This window comes from Rattus rattus, chromosome 17, assembly GCF_011064425.1.
Source record: "Rattus rattus isolate New Zealand chromosome 17, Rrattus_CSIRO_v1, whole genome shotgun sequence".
NCBI lineage: Eukaryota > Metazoa > Chordata > Mammalia > Rodentia > Muridae > Rattus > Rattus rattus.
In genome coordinates, this window is record NC_046170.1 from 35358966 (window position 1) to 35379642 (window position 20677).

Genomic DNA, 20677 nt, shown 5'->3' on the forward strand with positions numbered 1-20677 from the left:
TTGGATAAGTGTGTGTGTGTGTGTGTGTGTGTGTGTGTGTGTGTGTGTACATATGCACCTTGTCAGATGCCTCTGTGTGAGTGTGTAATTGTGCATGTGGAGCCAATGGCACAACTTTATCTCTTAGTCCTCAAGTGCTATCAGCTGAGTTTCTTTGCTGTTTGGGGCAGAGTTTCTTTTTTTAAAAATATTTTTGGAGAATTTTATACATGGATACCGTATCTATATTATTTCTTCCCTCTCTCTGCCTCTCCCCTCTCCCCATGCCTCCCTTATTGAGTGCATGGCTGTTTACTCTTTAATTATTGCTGTTTTACACATGTGCATGCATACACGCACACATGCACACACACACACATGTACACCCACACACATACATATGTACACCCCCCTACACACACACATTTTTGTTCCTGCGTGTATATATATATTTAGGACTCATTGCACAGGACTGGATAACCGAACAGGGGACACATACCTGGAGAAGACCGCTTCTCCCTCTCTTAGCCCCACCAATTGCCTATAGGGTTTATTATGAGCTTGGAACTTGCCAAGTGGGCTAGGCCGACTGGCCAGCGGGCCTTAGAAATCTCTGTGTCTCCCTAGCAAACATGCACTACTGTGGATGGGCCCTTTTAAAATGTGGGTTTGGGGGACTCAAACTCAGGTCCCTGCACTTGCATGGCAGGCTGTCACCCCAGCCCTATTGTGGTGATTTCAGTCAACTGTCCCATCTGGACGTCCGGCGCGTATCTTGCTGGTAGATTCCGAAACAACTTCTATTTTTGATGATGTAAAGCTTCCCATGGGACCAGATCACTAGGTTATCTCCACAGTTCCCACCAGCCTGTGCCTTCATAGTCACAACCCACAGCAGTTGTCTGAGATCAGGACCTCCGAGAGTAATAAGAAACAGCAAAAACCTTGGAAGAACTCTGTGTGGGTAACAATGCTTACTGGAGATCAGTTCCTCTCTCTCTCTCTCTCTCTCTCTCTCTCTTTCTCTCTCTCTCTCTCTCTCTCTCTCTCTGGTTTTGCTTTTGCTTAGATCACCAACTTTCCTGCCTCCTCCTGATGCCAATTTTGAGGGCAGGAGGCTCCAAGGCATTTTCTGGAACAGAAGAGCTCCGAGTGCCATGTGTCTGCCTTTGAATACAGCTTGTCTCTCCACTGGTCTCTTAAAGGGACCTAAATGTGCAGTTTTTGCAAAACCTTCCCTCTGAGGCTCATGCCTCCCCTCCTTTCAGAGAGAGCAGCAAACAGCTTGTGAGTTATTTATGACCTATGTCTGGTTCGTGCCCAAGGGAGTTTGGCGGAAGCTGGGCAGCAGACCTCCGGGCTCTGGAGAATGGAGGAGACTCTTCAGAGAAGTCCTAGTACCTTGGATCCCGAGGAGCTGTGAAGCAGGGACAAGGCTGGATTGGTGCCTCTGGTCATGAGACAGTACTCTGGCAGGCTAGGGTACAGAAAGGGAGCCTGACCTGGGGACTGTCTCCAAGGTCAGTGCTCCTGTCCCATGCCTTCCCCAAGCAGGGCCCATTGATGGTGTCCTTCAAGTTCTCTTTCAGGGTGCAAAAATGACTAGGTTGGCTAAGAATTCTGCTAGGCAACACTGAAGTATGTTCCCACTCTAACACTTCAAACCTCCATGTGAGACAGGTAACTAAAGTGGACACCCATAGACAGGACAAACCACTGAGGGGCATGCATAGGTCAGAACAGCTAAGTCAGACACTCTCTTCGAGTTCACCATCTACACGGGGTCTGAAGGGTGAAGCCATACCTCCTCCATCTCTAAGCTGAGAAGCAGCTGATGTAAGCAGGTATCATTCTGAACCTCTGTGGTACCGTACCAGGACAACCAAAAACCTCACAGACCCCCGAGGATTACTAGCCAGACCTGGGGGATTGCTTTCATTTGGCATCACACAAACACGGGTAAGAATCCTGCTTTTCTTAGAGCTTAGTGTCTTACTTAGGGATCCTGAGAATCCTAGGATAAGTGTCCTATTTGAACATCAGTCTTGTCCTTGATCAGAGGTAGAGAGGGCCTTATGAGCACGGTATAGAAAGGTACCAAGTGCTTGTTTGACACTTGTGTGGGGGTGCATAGGAGAACATGCTCGCTCAGTGCCTGCCTGGATGGAGAATGCATTCTGCTACATGGGTTCTTAGTGGGGTTTAGAGCACACTAGAACTTGGAAAAGTCTCCCTCCCTCCCCCTCCCTCTCCCTCCTCCCCTCCCTCTCCCTCCCTCCTCCCTCCCTCTCCCTCTCCCCCTCCCTCTCCCTCTCCCTCTCCTCCGTCTCTCTCTCCTCCTCTGTCTCCCTCCCTCCCTCTCCTCTCCAGAGTTGCAGGACCTGACTCACCTGCAACTCCCTGCCCTCTGTATTTCCTGCCTGCTGTCCTAATTACTGGCTCCTGTAGATCCTTCCTTGTAGCTTAGGGTTTCTGTATGAAGGAAGCCTTACCAAGTCCTTTTGAATAATCCCTCCCAACACAGGCCAGGTATGCAGGGAATACCTTGACTTTGAGTCTTCAGGATGTCTTGTTAGCTCCTTACCCTCATGGAGCACCCAAAAGTCTAACAAGCAGGGCATTTCTTTTCCTTCCTCTCCATAGACCCACTATGAGCTCTTGTCGTACAGTAAACACCTCAAGACGTGTTTGACAAAAGAGAGTCGCTAAATGACTGCTCTGATCTTGCAAACAAAACAAAATAACCTACAAAAGAAACAAACAAACAAACAAAAACAACAAAAAACGCAACTGGAATGTTCCAGAATAGACAACTTAGATAAATATAGATACTTAGATAAAGCCAGACACTCGGCTACAAGTCGGTGTTCACATTCACCTCTCACTGGTCTACCTAGCCAGTGCCTCCGTCAGCAGGGTACTTATCTTGTTCCTTGCATAGCTTATATCTTTGTATGGTGGAATGAGGTGGAAAGTGTGGTAGAGATGTGTAGGTCCAGAAGCTAAGACAGAATGTGATCCATCTCGCTGGGATGCATGGCTGGATGCAGTGAGGGAAGGATGTAAGGAGGCATCTGGGTGTAAGCAAGCTGTCTGATGCTGCAAGGGCCCAGCTTTGGGTCACAGCTGCTACCCTGGGGCTTCAAGGCACAGACATCATTTTGTAATCCTTATTTAGTAATACCAGGCCTGTCCTCATTTCAACATGCTCAGATTCTGCCCATTCCTCCGGGCATGGCTCACGGGTAGCGTTGCACCCAAAGCTCTCAGCGTCTGCCATACATTTAATAAAGGTGAACCCTGTAACTACCACCTCAGATCCCAAAGGTCTTGAGGAGACTAGCTCTGACACTCTTGGGAGCCACCTGGCACAGCTCTGCAAAGCAGCACAGAAGGATGGTCAGTCGTGACTTCGGTATTTGGTGTGTGACCTTGAAGGTGTGTCCTGTGTGCCTTTCCAATTTCAGGGTCTCCCTCTGTAAAAGCGACGTCACGTAACCTTCAGATTGCATGGTCTCAAGTCAAAGGGGGAACCCAAAGGCTCACGTGTTCCAAAGCTCTAGCGACAGAGCTGGACTTGGGCCTGGCTGCAGAAGGGTGTCGTGTGCTATGGTTGGAACTGGCTTTTCTCCATCTCTATGAGCTCCAGAACTGGACTCCATGTAACCAGCATAGATAGGGCCTCTCTAGCCCTAAGTCCTCCAAGGCTGGGTCCAGTAAGGGATCTGAAGCCCACAGTGAGGGTCCTCAAAGCTGTGGTTTGGGTGGCAATGGGTTGGCTCACTTGTTGGGTCATGTGGACACCGCCAAGCTTGACCTCGTGGCAAAACGATGACTAATCAGATTGGTTCCGACTCGGACTCAGAAAGTGGGAGGAACAGTGTCCCAGGGAGAGCTCTGAGATTTTTGTCAAGGAGCCAGAGGAACTGTACCCTAAATGAACCCATGAAACCCGCTACCAAATTAAAACATTACTGACAGCCAACAGGTATCTGACACTCACACAGACCTTGTCCTTGGATTGAACTCATTGGCTGTCATGTTAATACTGCTCTTTTATCACCATTTGAGTGAGAATGAAGCTAAGGCGCTACTTTATTTTATTTTATTTTATTTATTTTTTTTTTGTAGTCAGAGGGCTCTTCTGACATGTGGTGAGCAAACCATAGCAGTTATGATTCTAGACATGGCTACAAAGTACATACTCTTAAAATCCTTTGCAATCTACTGTAAGAAGACAGCCAGGAGAGCATATAGTAAATGCAGAGTCAGACATGACCTGACAGGACGGTTCGTAGTGTAGACTCATGTAAATAGTGTAATAGTTTATGAGCTAATTCAGTAAGAGGTCATGGCTTTACCATGCATGACAGGTGAGTGGTAAGCAGGCCATCTCAGTATGGGGCTCAGAGAGGTGCCTGGTGATTGTTGGCCAGCTGACCAAATGACTTGTTTTATGTACACAGCATGAGTCCTTTCATCTGAGAGCCTGTGTTGTACAATAATGACAACACATTATTGTAATGTTTCCGTATTCCTTTCTGCCTCCAAAGAAAAGCAAAGGACTCAAGGAGAGCACCGGAAGGAAGAGGCAGATCCTGGCATTTCATTTGCTGGCGGAACATAGGTAAGGATGCGATGCTGGCCCTGTACCACTGCCATGGTCTTCCTGGATGCTCTTGGTGGGAGAGGTGTGGAGAAGCCCACTTTACGGACAGGGAGCAGGGGAGTGGAGGAAATGTGAGAGATTTTAGTTCCTTTCCATCATTGTAAAAATATTTTTCGCCTTTTGGGGAACACAAATGTGTTTCATTGCCTATAGGGTTTGGTTGAGCATCTAGAAGCAAAGAGAAAAGAGGAAGAGGAGGTAGTTCAGTCCGTAACACATTAGCTATGCAAATGTGAGGACCAGAGTTCAATATCGAGAACCCATGTCGAAATCTGGACCTGGTTCTTTGCTCTTGGGATCCCATCACTGGAGCAGCCGAGACAGGCAGAGCCCTACAGCTTGCTGGCCAGCCAGGGTAGGCAACTTAACCAATTCTAGCTACGTAAGAGACTACATCATAGGAAAAAAGATGAATGATGCCCGAGGGGTGATACCCAGGGTTGACCTCTGGCCTCCATAAGAAGCTATACGCATGTGTGCTCATACCCATTGATATGGCAAACTGAGCATGCATGTGCACACATACACAGATACACAGACACACAGATGAACACACCAACACAGACACACCCCCACACATGCATACACACATGTACACACACACACACACACACACACACACAAGCACACACGCTTTGTTGTTTTGCCTACTGATGGATCCACTGCTTTCTTCTGCTGTCTCAGGTACAAACATCAAGACAATAAACACCCCTACATTTCTCCACTTCCCTCCTGGCTCTCCTCTTGGAGTCCAGTGCTATTGGGAAGCCCTTAACCAGAGCATCAAAGTCATTAGAGGACTGCTTCTGAAATCGGGTTCCCATGGAATCAGAACTGCTGACCTCTCCCTCCCTCCACCATCCTGCTGGGTAATCCTTGCGTGATTTCAGGTCCCTAGGGGTGACTCAGAGTGGAGTCATTAGTGCTACACCCACCTACTTTATTGGAATTTACTGTCGGAGAAATGTCTGTTCCCCAAGACCGAGCTGCAAGGAGCTGCAGTGCCGGTCCTTCTTGGCCATTGCACAAGTCTGTGCATTTTGTTTGCTTTGGAATTCCATCCCGAACGTGCACACCTGCATGCGTTTCATTTTCCGAATCTCAGGGAAGTCAAGTTTGATACCAAGTCACTTGAAAGAATAACTGACCTCCGAAAATATTTTCACTCCAGTGATAGCATTGGTACCTCCTGTCCAGTAGCACCAGAGGCATTTGGTTGTGAGGAAGAGGATGACACAAAGCAAAACTGAAGCCTCTGTTTGGAGAAGATGCAGGTGATGGAGAAACAAGTCTGTAATAATACAAGCCGAGAATCTGGGAAACGGTCAAAAATATAAGCTCTGGGCCTTTCAACAAATACATGATCAATAGAAGAAAGGGGGGATGATGGGTAACGGGGGAGCTGTCCCAGACTAAAGCAGATGTTCCTTTGGGTCTGAAGGAGTACTGTAAGCAGGGAGTGGTCGCGGCAGTGGCTTGTTGAGGGAGATGAGGCGCGTGCATTAGCCTTTCCTTGTCTTTGGTTTTACGTCCTTCATAGTCATTCAACATCTGTAAATGCCAAGTGGAAAACACGAAAAGTGTTTCATATATATATATATATGTATATATATATATATACATATATGTATATATATGCATATATATACATATATATGTGTGTATACATATATATAAACACACACACACACACACACACACACACACATATATATACTGTACTCTGATTCTCATCTGTTATCAACATCTGTACTGTTGCTCTAGCAGTGATACCCACAGATCCCAGGTACTGCCTGCAAATCTTACCCCATCCTCCTCTTTGGTGGATGATGGACTCATATTTACTTCTGGGAGAAGTCCCTCCTTGAGAGATCTTCTTTGTCTGTGTAATACCTCCAGTGCTCAGTGAGCCCTGTGAATTGGTATTTGTGACTAAACATACACAAATGTGTCTCAATATTTACAATGCTGGAGTGAAGATTCCCATGCAGTTATAAGGAATAATGTAGACAGATCTGCATCCTTTACCAAGCCTCTCCTAGGCCAGTGTGTTCCATCACAACTGTAAAATAGTACAAGTCAGGAATCTGGCATTGTTAACCCACTCATCTCACATGAGTTCCATGTTCTCTCTCTCTCTCTCTCTCTCTCTGTCTCTGTCTCTGTCTCTCTGTCTGTATGCATGTATGTATGTATGCATGTATGTATGTATGTATGCATGTATGTGTGCATGTATGTGTGTTTGTGTGCCTTTCACCTTTTGTGATTTCTCCAAATTGTGTCTATCACAGTCAAGACACAGATTATTCCTGTACCTTAGTTCCTGCTAATTCTCTCCATATTTGTCCCATGACTCCTTATTTCTGCACTCTGTAAGTGATTGGGACAGGATCTCAGGTTTGAGGTCTATGTCCTGGTTCCAGTTAAGTCATCTCCAATTCCCCAGGATATGAATCGGTTGGAATTCTCTCAGAGGAAGGGAGTTGGAAATCCAGAACTCTTTATAGAAAGAAAACCATCGAAAGCCCGAACACTAAGCGGATGCAGACCATAGTGTCTTTCTCACCGTAGAAGATTGTAAAGACCCTGCTGGGGAGGAAGGCTCTGCGTCATCTTAAAATTCCACTGGTCTGCATGACTCAGACCTGCTTCAGGGAGGCATAGATTGTGTCTGAGATCTGGTGGGAGCACTACCTCGTCTAGATCTGACTGTGTCTGTGTTATTTACCTATAGGATGGGCCTCAGGTTAACTGTCAGTCATGGGCCTGTCACAGGCTTCCTCAGCAGCAGGCCACTCTCATAGAAGTTAGCTCCTCTTGGACAATGACACATCAGGTCTGAAGTGCAGGTGGAATTGGAGTCAGTCAATGCAAGACCCATGTTTTCTCTTCTCCAGATTTCATGATGGACCTTGAATGAAGTTCTCATGGAGTTTCCCGGCTCAGCTCTTGGGTTCCAACCTACGGATAGCAGACTTTTCAGAGACTGTCTAGAATGACAGTGTTCCTCAGATGCACTCTCACGTGTCTGCTCTATGCACAAAACCACACGGGAGGCTACTAAGCACTTTGAAGAACAGACAACAGTCGAGTGCGTCTGGTGATGCTGAGTTCATTCCAAGTCTCCGACAGGCAAAGGAGTGACTTGGGCATGTTGCTGAGATCACAGGTCACATCGTCGCTGACTGGCAGTGTGTTGCATGTAAGGCTTTGTAATAGTCTCAAGGAGAAAGGGTTAGAAGCCTTTCATCTCGATACCATTTCATCTGATCATCCATCCATCCATTTACCCATCCATCTGGTATTTTGTCTATCTTTCTCTTCATTTCTACATTCATCCACCCATCCACCCACCTATCCCTCAGGTCCTTTGTCTTTATGTCATGTCTTCTATCTACCTGCCCATACAGCCAGCCACTCATTACTATGTGCAGAAAGCAGCAGCATGTTGCACAGCTCCACTGGAATGCAAAAATTACCTTAGGGCCAGATTGGATTTTGAACGTCTTTGAAACACCGTCCAGACACAGCTCTTTACCACTTAGGATTACGAGAACTAACACTTTAGAATATATGTGGAGTGGCTTCTTAGTGACCCCCCCACAGTGTTATTTTCTTCCCTTGTTAAGCTATATATTACCTTTACATTTTGAACAGAAAGTCAAGTTATTGTAGATATGTTCCCTCATGCCCAAGTTTACTTTACATTTCATGTTGATGTTTTCCAGAAGTGAAACTCTCATAGGATATGTAGTACATCTATGTATCTATCTATCTATCTATCTATCTATCTATCTATCTATCTATCTATCTATCTACATACCTACCTATCTATCTATATACACATTTACTTACATACACCCATATACAAGCACATATGTGTATGTGTATATGTATAGCATTTCCCTGTACCTTCTCAAATTGTCCACACACTGATTGCACTGTCATGACCCATCTTCACCTAGGAAAGACTGCAGAGTCTCTTGGGAACCCTTCTGAGCATCTCTAAGGCTTAACTGTGATGCCCACATCTCAGTGATGGAAGTCTAGTGGCTCTCATCTCCATGAGCTTCTTGTCTTTCCATGATAACCAGCCAGTTTGAGTGGAACCTAACATTCCCATAAAGGTGTAAAGATGTGTTCCAAACCCAGCCCAGGAGCACAGCATGCTCCCCTGAGACAGTTGTCAGATGAGTTCTTGATAAACACCCTATCCTTTTCACATCTCTGATTTCCTGCAGCTACTAGGAATGCAATCCTGCCCGCCAGTCACCTGAACCCTTTCAATGAATGACATGTTTTAACTGTAAGTGTCTTTGTTGCTGAGTTTTTGCCTGTAGAGGTTTAACACAAAATTCTTATGCTACAGGACATAACGTTATAGGAAAGGGAAAGAGGATGTAGAGACAGGCAAGAATGAAGCCAGGGATAAACCCCATGCTCGCACTGGTACTTTGCTGTGACAGGGAGTGGAGATGGAGTCATTGGGATGAGTACATGAGGCACTGACACAGCTGGGTCTCTGTGCTGCACCATGCTTCATAATTTACTGGATGAACCATGGTAGGTTTTGGCTAAGGGCATGTATCCCTATGTAAGTTATGGGATGAAATATTCCCCAACACACATTCAGCCCTCAGGCTCCGCACAGCTTGGGAAAAGCAGCGTTTCTATCTTGTTTTAACTGATCTTCCAATACTGTAGATTTCTCCACCAATCTATGTGATGTATCCAATGCTCAGACAGGCCAGGAATGATGATGCCCACCTAGAATCCTAGCACATGGGAAGTGAGGGTAGGAGGATTAGGAAGGAGGTCAAGGATAGCTTTGGCTATACAGTGAGTTTGAGGTTAGCCAGGGACTCAAAAAACCAAACCTCCCAAACCAAAAAGAACAAAAATAACACTCAAGGGACTTTCAGAAAGAACCCTTCCAGCTCTCTAGGCTTTTCTTACTCATCACAAAATTGCCAACTTTTTGTTGAACAGGCACAAAACATTCTCAACTAGAAGTCTACCATCTGCCTGTCCATTCATATTTTTCCCCCAAAACTGTTTTTATGAGAAAGCATGGCAATGCCTCCTATAATTTCTGGCACAGCGTAGCCTTCAAAACCAGCAATGCTGACTTTCTCCCTGCTTCCATGTTGAGAAACTCCAATGTACTTGTAGGACTAACATCGCCGTAGCGGAAGCTCTCCATTAAAGTGGAGTCACATATTCACCTGCAGTTTGCTCTTATAGATATTGACTCTTGCCTAGTTGCTTGAAACTTCTAGAAAAGAAAAATTCATGTCCAAAGCCAGTTAAGAGTCAATATCCAAGGTCTCCTAATGATAGGTCTATATTCTCTCCCAACCACCTGCATGGTCTCCCATGTTTTCTCCTGCTATCTTCATGGCCTCTTATAGTCCTTTCCAACAATCTCCATGGTCACCTATGCCTTTTCCTACTATCTGCATGGTCTCCTAAATTCTCTACCACCCTCATTCTTAGCCACTGTGAGGCATGGCTTGCTTTGGTCTGACATTGGCTACTTACATCTTGTGGAGATTTCATGACAGGTGAGATACAGTGCCGAGCCCAGCACCTGTGCCCCATAGACAAGTGCATGATGGTGCTGTTATTATTAATCTGGAGCTTTTAGGGGGGAATTCATAGAAACATGTGACATAGCTTATTTTGCTTCTGAGAACAGGAAGTTGAAACCTGTCCCAATGAGGCAGTTTTGTGGCTTAGAAAGCGAGAGAAAATTATATACCAGAATGACCTTTCCCCTCAAGTGTTGTTCAGTGCACAAAACTAATTAGCCAGACCCTAATTGGGTGGAAGCTGGAGCTTAAAGGGGAAACTTACTCAGTGAGAATGTGACAGTCTACCCTGTAGTCTCCATAGGGTGTCACACTTTAGTTCCTCTCAGTAACTTCAGTATTAAATTTGTTCAGTTTTCACATGAGATGTCTCGACAGCCAGCTCCTTCCGTGATCTCTAGCCAGCAGCCAGGAAGTTGTGTGGTGGCCTGGGATGATAAAGGTCACCATAGTTTTGAGTTCTGCTCTGGTGGCACCCACTGTGCATTTTCCTGAGCTGGAAGGCAAAAATATCACACTAGGAAGAAAGAAAGAAAGAAAGAAAGAAAGAAAGAAAGAAAGAAAGAAAGAAAGAAAGAAGAAAGCCACAATTGGGAACCATAATGAGCTACCTCCTTAGATAGAGGACACAAAGATCCCATGGAAGGGTGTACACATGCTGATCTCTAAGGGATATGCAAAGGCGTACTACCTGGTGACGTATCTGGGGCTCAGACCAGCTTGCGGTGAGCATCCACCCACACCAAGGATTCAAAATGACTGTGCTGTGTGAGGGTGGTAGTACAGGTTTCAAAAACAAAGCCTGCCTCCTCAGTGGCAAGCCTGCTAGGAAGCCAAGGTCAATGACTATTCTGGTTGGGAGCCCAGATCTGTCCAAAACCACTTTACTACTTTTTTTGGGGGGTGGGGATATGGTGGGATCTAACTTCAACACTGTAAAAACTCCAAGAGAGTAACTCCAGTTAACTCTTGTGTAGCCTTTGTGCTGTTGTTGAAATAGGGTCTCACTGTGTAGACCCAGCCTGAAACACACATAGAACAGGGTGGCCTCTAAGTTGCAGAGATCACCTGTCTCTGCCTGCCAAAGCGCCATCACATCTGGCTTGTGCAGGCCTGATGATGTTGGAAGATGAAGGAATCCTGGTCCATGCCATTTTCTTCCCTGCCCTCTCCTCCTGTTTCTCCCTTATGTACTGTTCTAGCCCTGCAGCCTGGTGATTGCAGTTTGCAGCATGTATTGCTGTCATGCAACTACCTTGTAACCTTTCACCATAAATCAAGAGAAGGAAAATAAGTCAATGGATATGGAAGGAGGGAATGAAGGGGCTGGTGAGATGGTTCAGCAAGTAAAGGTGCTCATGGCCAAACCAAATAACCTGAGTTCAGTTTTCAGGCTCCATGTGATGGAAGGAGTGAACCAAATACAAAAAGTTGTTCACACACACACACACACACACACACACACACAGATACACCTTACACACACAAACACACACCCACCACATAAAAATAAACAAGGTGGGTTAATAGAAGCAACTGGCAACTGAAGACAGAACCTAATTAGGGCCTCGAATCTGGAGTCACCCCTTCATCCTCATCCACAGCTGTCCACTGAATGAGATCAAAACTTCCTTGTGTCAGCTCCATGGACCATCTCTTACTTGAAGCAAAGAACGGTCTAATTTACCAGTCTCCCTAAGTCTCTCAGCCCTTTCCTCCTAACCTGTGCCCCCTGTCACTTCTCATCTTTCCTTTAGAGTTAATTAATAACAATTATCTGCCTCTCTGTAGATCCCTGAGTTCTTTGAGGACATGAACCTTGTCTTAACTTCATTTCCCAAAAGGGTGCAATAGCAAAGAGTGTACTAAGTGAATGAATGAATGGATTGGTGAGTATATGTGGATGGACAGATGGATGAATGGACGGATGGGTGAATATATGGATGAATGGGTGGATAAATGGATAGGTGGATGGATAAATACATGAGCATATGATTGGATGAATGAATGAAGTCAATAATTTGGAAAACAAGACCTTGCAGAGGTTATGAGGGCATGGAGGTTATAGAGAGTTTCTGAGTTTCAGGGAACCTTCTTTGTTTCCTGGTCCATGGAGGAAGGTTGATCAATCCTGCTCCAGCGTTGAAGTCTCTTATGAGGAAAGTGTTTTCACCCTCCCTCAGTATAATGTAAACCAGATTAAACTCTCTTCTCCCCCACCCCAAAGGATGACACAGGAAAACTTGACATCTCCTTATGATGAATTACGTGTCCCTGGGTCTTTCTTCATTTCTTTTTCTATTTTCATTTTTCATCATCTCAAAAGAATGTTCTCTTCATTTTAGATTTTACCAGAAGTCACACTTGTGTGGATGAAGAGGTTAGATAAGTTTCTAAGTAAAGGAAGCAGAGCACTTCTCTTTGTGTACACTGAGGACTGCCTGTGGAACCTAGCTGCCACAAGACACACCACGCCCTTTCTACAAGACACCAAACTTTCAGGACTTCGTGGACACAAGCCTGCCTGTTTGTCAGTATCTTTGGGGGTCAAAGGTAACAGTTTCATAGCCAAGAGGACTGGAAAGTCTGACCAAAAGGAAACAGGCTTAAAAATATTTTACAAAGCAATATTGTCTCCCAAATTTTATTTTTCCTTCAACTGCAAGCAAACTGTCATGGAGGAAAATGACTCAAGAAGACAGCTGTCAAAGTGAAGTCAAGTCAGATGCTTTTATCATTTCCCCCTCTATGTTTCGTTAAAAGATAGCTTTGAGGCTAGAAGATGGCTCTATGGCTAAAAATGCTTGTGACACAAGTAGGAAGTCCTGAGTTCAAATCCCCAGCACTCACATGAGAAACCAAGTGTGGTGGTACAAACCACTTGGGGATGGATACAGGACTCACTCGAGCTTTCTGGCTGCCAGTGAGAGACCCCCATCTTAAGGAATATGGTGGAGAGTAATACAGCAGGATACCTGGTATTTGCTGGCCTTTGCACAAGTACAAGAGGGAGTACACACACACACACACACACACACACACACACACACACAATTTATCGCACACATTCATGTACAGACCACATGAAAAAGACATCCTTATTGACATGTAGTTCAGATACCAGTAATAGGACATACCCATTTGAAAGGTATAATTCTGTGGTTCATTGCTGACAGGAGCCTGATATAGCTGTCTTCTGAGAGGCACAGCCAGACCATGTCAAATACAGAGGCGAATGCTAGCAGCAAACCATTGAACTGAGAACAGGATCCCCATTGGAGGAGTTAGAGAAAGGATTAAAAGAGCTGAAGAGACTTGCAACCCCATAAGAACAACAGTGTCAACCAACCAGAGCTCCCAGGGACTAAACCACTACCCAAAGACTATATATACATGGACTAACCCATGGCTCCAGCTGCATATGTAGCAGAGGATGGCCTTGTTGGGCACCAATGGAAGGAGAAGCCCTTGGTCCTGCCAAGGCTGGACCCCCCAGTATAGGGGAATGTTGGGGGGTGGCAAGAAGGGGGGATGGTTTGGGAAGGGAATACCATTATAGAAAAAGGGGAGGGGGATGAGATAGAGGGCTTATGTCCAGGAAACTGGGAAAGGGAATAACAGTTGAAATGTGGTGCTTTTAATGTCCCCCATTACTTTGGGGCATTTGAAACCTTGGTCTCCAGATGGTGATACTCTCTGGGCGAGGTTTAGGAAGTGTGGCTTTGCTGGGGGAAGTGTGTCACTTGGGGTGAGCTTTAAGCGTTTAAACCCTCAAGTCATGTCCAGTTAACCCTCTCTGCTTGGTGTTTGCAGTTGAAGCTGTGAGCTGTCAGCCACCAGTTCCAGCCACCGTACTTGATGCTTTCTGCCACGTTGTCTCTGTCATTACAGACTGAGAACCATAAGACTGAATAAATGATTTTACTTTTTTGTCTAAGTTGCTTCAGCCATGGCATTTTATCATAGCAACCAAAAACTAGTTAATATACATCTCCACTTGTTTATTCCTCTCATGCTGCTGAAAGCATTCGTGCACGAACTTTTGGGTACCTGTGTTTTCCTTTCTCTTGGATATATATATCTTAGTAGAATCACTAGGTCATAGCATAAGGTGCCGTCCAGTCACTAAAGAGATGACATATGGTCGCTATATTCACCTAGAGCCACATAATGCCCCTTAATTGCTTTCCTCTCTACTCTTACTCTCTTCTGGCTGGGTCTTCTCAGCTCAACGGAAAGAAGCAAAGTTTCTCATCCAACCAATACACAGAGAAACTGTTGGGCGAGGAGGAGGAGGATAGTGCACTGAGAAAGCTGGCACTGAAGCCTAAACTGGTCCACATTTTTCACGATGTGAGCCATTAATTTCCTGGAGTAAAAGCCTAGCTCTTTGTGAGGATGCAGAAGTCCCCTGCTCGTGGGTGACCTCCCAGTTCTTCTGGTCTCCCTGCAACACCACCTCTTTCCCGGTGCAGGCCTTCACACACTCTGCCAAGGTTGGAGGGTGCCATTTTCCAGAAGCTGGACAAAGGAATGAATGGATGTGTGAGGCAACGCCATTGCAGGAGCATTCAAGCTCGTGCCTCAGGGTCACAGAATTGGTTGGTGGCAGAGCCCTTACCAGATTTCCACAGCAGAGACTTTCTTGTTTTACTCCATCCTTTCGGTTGGTGCGACAGTTCATGGCGATCTCAGCGTGACAGGATGGTATCTATGAGGCAGCTTCTGGAAGGGCTCAACTGAAGAGTGAACTACTCATTAGGAGCCTGGGCACCACTATCCCATGGGATGAATATTTGTCTCTCTTTGCTTCCTTACTGTGGATGCAACATGGCCAGCTGCCTTATGTCCCATATCTTTCCACTGTGTGGAGTACATACCCTTAAATACCATGAGCACAAGGGTTCTTCCTTTCTTAAGTTGCTTTTGTAGGCCATTTTACTCCCATTGAGGACAGTAATGGATACAACTGGCAATCTAATACCTGACTGTTTGCTGCAGACCACTTCCACCTCTGGGATCCCTAGAGCAGTATTGGCGTTTAGGTTAAATGACCATTTGTTCCCTGAAGGGCACTGAGCAACACCTCTGCTCCCCACCCCACAGCATCCTCCCTTACCCCCAGGCTATAACCAACCAAATTGTGTCCAGATGTGTCCAGATGTCCTCGGTGAGAACTACAGACCTATAGCTATTGTCCTGATTAATGGACATTAGTGCTCAAGGGAGCCAAGGACATTTTCCAGCCCCTGTTCACCAGAAAAAGACTTTCCTTCAATTCCCTTTTAACAGGACAGGGAATGGCCTATACACTATTGGGAGGAATCTTACTTAACAATGGATTTGGAATCCAAAGGGTTTTATGACTAAGTTAACAAGAGTACTTAGTTGACTGGAATTCTTCATTTTTCTAGAACTTTCTTCCCCAAGCACCAGCCCAATGCAATCCCCAGTATCTCAATTCAGTTATATAATCTCAGCCCTTGTAGGGTATTTGTCCTAACAGAAATTTCCAGTTGTTTAGCACAACCTTCCTCAGAGTTAGACCCTTCGGTAGCCATGGTAACAGAAAGAAGAAAGGGTTTTCATATAGAGAGAGAGATGACAAATGGGCTCTGATTTTAAGAATTCTGTGCAAAAATTTCAACAGTTTGTATCTTCCTCTGTGGTCAGCCTTAGGACCAATTCTGAGAAGTAGAAATAAAACCCAGTTGCTCTAAGGCAGGTCCCCTCCTGATCGGGAGTGCTGTGGCGACTCCTATAGATCTGTTCCTACTTGGGAGGTGAGAATAGAGCTCCCATCAGGAACTCCCATGAAAATACAGTTGGCTAAAAACATTCAAAAAATGCAAAACCCCACCATCACAGAATCAATAAATTTCCACGACGCATATTAAAATTTTAATTAAAACTCAAAGAAACTTACAAAACCCTTTAGAGGCAGCCTGTGATTTAGTCCGCCATTTCTACATCCATCAGACCCCAGGGGCCCTCTTCCTGGGTTACACCACAGGTTCCAGAGCTGCGATTCTAATGGTCTGATGGTGTTCAGGTAAGTGCTAAGATCATAAACACAGCAGCGTTTGAAAAAAAATGGAGCCACCGGCCAGCATCTCTCTACCTCCCGAAACCATTGGGGACCGGAAGCTGAGGGCTTTGCCAGAGGAAGCCCACATGTGGGAACCATAAAGATCCCAAGAGCAAGCTGAAGTTTCCAGGTGAAAGTGCTTAGAGACAGAGATTTTTGGACAACTTTGGGTCTCGCTGGCAGTAAGAGTTCCTGGGGTTGTGGCGCTGGCTGCCTTCCAGAGCTGAGCAGCCAGGCTCACCCTAGGCGCTCTCACACTGTGGGACAAAACCTTATTTAATAGCTGTATTAATTAAAACTTCACACTGTGGGGCTGGAGGGGATTCATGGCAGAATGTCTTCATGCTGTTTGAGACGTTCCTGGGTGATTTTCTGTGTCCGCCAAACTCAAAGTACGCCCCTCCTTTTCTTTTTCCGTCCCTCCCTCTCTCCCTCCCTTTTTTCCTCCCTTCTTCCCTCCCTCCTTTTCTTCTTGCATTTACAAGCACTCTGTTTGTTCCACAGTTCTTTTAGAATCATCTCCACAGGATGCGTGCATTTATGCTATGGATTGACCTTAACTGAACAGCCTCTAATTGTCCAGTGTGATTCTGAGTGCTCTAGGCACCAAATACACCATCATTTTAAGTCTCTGAGGGGATTCAGAATAAGTTAGAATGGTTAGGGTTTCTGTCTTCTCTTTCTTTCTTTCTTTCTTTCTTTTTTTTTTAACCTCCTGCCACTTCCTTCCTTCCCCACTACCTTTAACAGACCCTGCTTTAACCGGGTGGATATTATATACAATATAATTTTGAGTCGCATCTTATTTAATTTGTCATGCACATATGCAACACTTCAGAGGTTCAGAGGACAGCTTGCAGGAATTTGAGTCTCTCCTCCACCATATTGGCCTGGAGGATGATGCTATAGTCCTCAGCTCTGTAGCAGGCATCTTTAGTAGCTGAGCTGTCCCACTGGCCCCTATAAACATCGTTTAATTTTGTTAATTTAATCATATTTGCCCTTTGACAATTATATATATGTATATATGAAGACTGAACATTCTGAAATTTGCTCCTTACCTTGCCAACCTGGTCCCTCATGCCCATTCTAATTTAACCCTTAGTGTTGCTGTCTGGGCTCCAGCCACAGCTCAGCTTTCTCATTGTCTCTTTTGATGCCTCTCCATGTTCTTCCCTATGTGTTCTCTGCCTTTTCTCAGTGTGTTTTCTCAAGTCCTACTTGGCCAAACAACATCGTGAGTGTTTGTGTATAACCTATAGGCTAGGTGTCACAACTTGTTTTTTTTTTGAAGGGATGTTTTAATGAAAAAAAAGGAGAGGATAAAAGGAAGGAAGGGGAAGGAAGGAAGGAAGGAGGAGGAGGAGGGGGAGGAGGAGGAGGAGGAGGAGGAGGAGGAGGAGGAGGAGGAGGAGGAGGAAGAAGAAGAAGAAGAAGAAGAAGAAGAAGAAGAAGGAAGAAGAAGAAGAAGAAGAAGAAGAAGAAGAAGAAGAAGAAGAAGAAGAAGAAGAAGAAGAAGAAGAAGAAGAAGAAGAAGAAGAAAGAAGGAAGAAAAAAATAACAGGAACAGTAGCAGACAGTATACCATGGTTCTCTGCAGAAGAGGCTTGGTGTTTTGTTGTGAGAATGGTAGCTAGGAAAGGAAGGACACTTTATCTTTCTCACCCCCTCTTTCCTTCCCAAGTGCCTGGCACAATATTTAGGAGCACAGCAAGCACTGCATAACTTGTTCAGACAGAGAGTGAAACCTGGACTGAAGGGCCCTTGTTGCCCTGCCTTGGAGTCTTCTGATGCTCTGTTTTGAGGTTTAGTCTAGATCTTTACCCCACTTCCACTTCCCTTGAGTCTCTGATATAACGGTGTTGCCTTTGTTCATATCCTGTTCTTCCAATTTCCCCCTTACCCGTGTTTCTTGGTGTTATTTAAAAAAATTAAAACATACAGTGACCGGTGATGTGGCTGGGCATAGAAAAGCACTTGCTGTGCAGGCCTGGCAACCTGAGGCACCTCGCCAACACCCAGATAAAGGCTGTGACCTCTATACCCATGCCTCTGAATGTGTGCGCCATCCCTACATCATACACAGAATAAAGTAAACCAGTATATAGCAACCTACAAAATAGAAGTCTGATCACGATTCAACCCATCTTAAAGCCTGCAGTTTCCCTTCATCCTCAGTGTAAAAGTCTCTGTCACTCATGTGGGCAGATGATCATCTGTTGGCCCAGGTAATCCCAACTCAACTGTGGTCTCTGCATACCTCACCTCTACTCTGTATCACGTGACTCTCAGGGCTACCCACCCATACTTACAGGTTCCAGAATGTACCTTACTTTGCTCAACATCTGGATATTCACGCATGTAGTCTTCCTCTTTGCCCTTCTGCTAGATCTCCTTGGCCCTCAAAACTCTGATCAACTCTCATGTCCTTGGGGGAATTTATATGACTCTTCCTTGTCATCCAGACTACCTTAGACAAGTTCATTCTTGTCCCCCGACCTCCTTAGACTGTTCACATCTAAATGCTGACAACCTTGCCTTCTAGTTGCTCATCTGAGTGTCTGAGGTCAGGGTCAAGGCCTAGCTATATCTTGTATTCTTATCCTTTGATGTCCTGTACTCTGTATCAAGGTCTCATAAATTTTGTGAGAGTGCAGATTTGATAGACAAATGAAGGATGACAAAATTCACTTGACACTAACAATAATGGGTAAAAATCACAGAATTCTGCTTTTGGAAATACCTGGAACCTTTTTCCTTTGGCCTCCCCTACATCATGGCAAGGTTGGCAGCTTCCTTGATGACCCACTGCTAATTTTGAAGATCTTTTTTAAAAATTGGGCTTGCACATGCATCTGCGAATGTGTGTGTGGTACCTGTGAAGGCCAGAAGATCCCCTGAAACTGGAGTTACAAGTGGTTGTGAATTGTCTGGTGTGGGTGGTGGAAGCTGAATCTGGGTCCTCTGTGGGAGCAGCGAAGGCTCTTAAGAGTTGAGCCATCTCTCTCTCCCCTCATTGCTAGTGCAGAGAAGGGATATTTCACAGAAACCTCCCTTGATTTCCACTCGAGGCAATGCTACTTGGGAGGCAGTAGCAGACACTTAGGTAACCACCACAACGGTGACTTCTGGAGGCCCTCAGGTTTCTTTTGACTCATCCCAAAGCATGATGGGAGGCAGGGATGGAAGCCAGGCTGGCTGAGATTTTAAAGTCTTCATCAAGGACACTGGGGCCACCAACAAGGATCACTCGCTGATTTATTCCACCTAGGGTAATTCAAGCACCAGGCCCTCTCTATCCACTTATTTTCTATTTTAATTTCTGGATCTATTATCATAGTGTTGTTTGGCCAAGGAAGAAAATTGAAGATTGCTCAGTTGGAAGTGTTTCTTGTTGCATTCCTGGATTGGAAATCAGTTGTTCAATTATATTTTTTTTTTCAAGCTGGTGTCTGAGAAGTTGTTAATAGACATCAGTGAGTACTTTTTGGACACCTATGGAAGACGAGGTCTGGGGAACAGGTGCCTGCTTCAGGCGGGTGCCAAGCAAGATTACATGTTACTAAATGGAGTTACATACACGTTCAAGCTCAGTCTGTGCGGAACAAACTGTTATTCTGAGTAAATGTTCCAATCTCCCTAAGACCTTGGACCTCTTGTCTAAGACACATTTTGTTGCAAATATTTTATGAGATAATGTGTTCTTTAGGTAGAGCACAGCCTGGCACATAGCAAACACCAGGCTGCATTATGTAGAATTCTAAGACCACGAGGATTGCTGACCCATGTATTTAGGTAACTGCTATTCATGAATGCTACTTCTAGGGTGATGCCAAAGGGACTTTGTAAAGTTACAAATCAGTTGACTTTATGATAAGTTTATGTAAAAGAGTCTAATAGAATCCATGAGCCTTTTGAAGATAGAGGGTTCTCCACTTAGTGGTAGAAAGGGGAGTTAGATGTATGAATAGGATTTTGGGTTAAGATATAGGTGGGTTTAGGGAGCTAGTTCAGGGGACAAGAACAATTGCTGTGTAATTATAAGGACTCCGGCTTGAATCCTCAGCACTGTCTCAAAGTGGGGTGGTACTCAAGGAGGGGAGCCCCCCTTCTCTTAGGAGAGGGGGAGGGGGCAATGGGAAGGAATTGTAAGGGTTGGGCTGGGAGGAGAGGGGGTGTGTGATCAGGATGTAAAATAAATAAAGAAAATTATTGGCGACAAGAAAAGTTCCTTGTAGACACGTGTATCTCTAACTCCAGCAGTTTAGAGGCCAGAGAGAGGAGAATCCCTGGGGCTTACTATCTTCCAGGCTAGCTCCAGGTTCAGGGAGAGACACTGCTTTAAGGGAA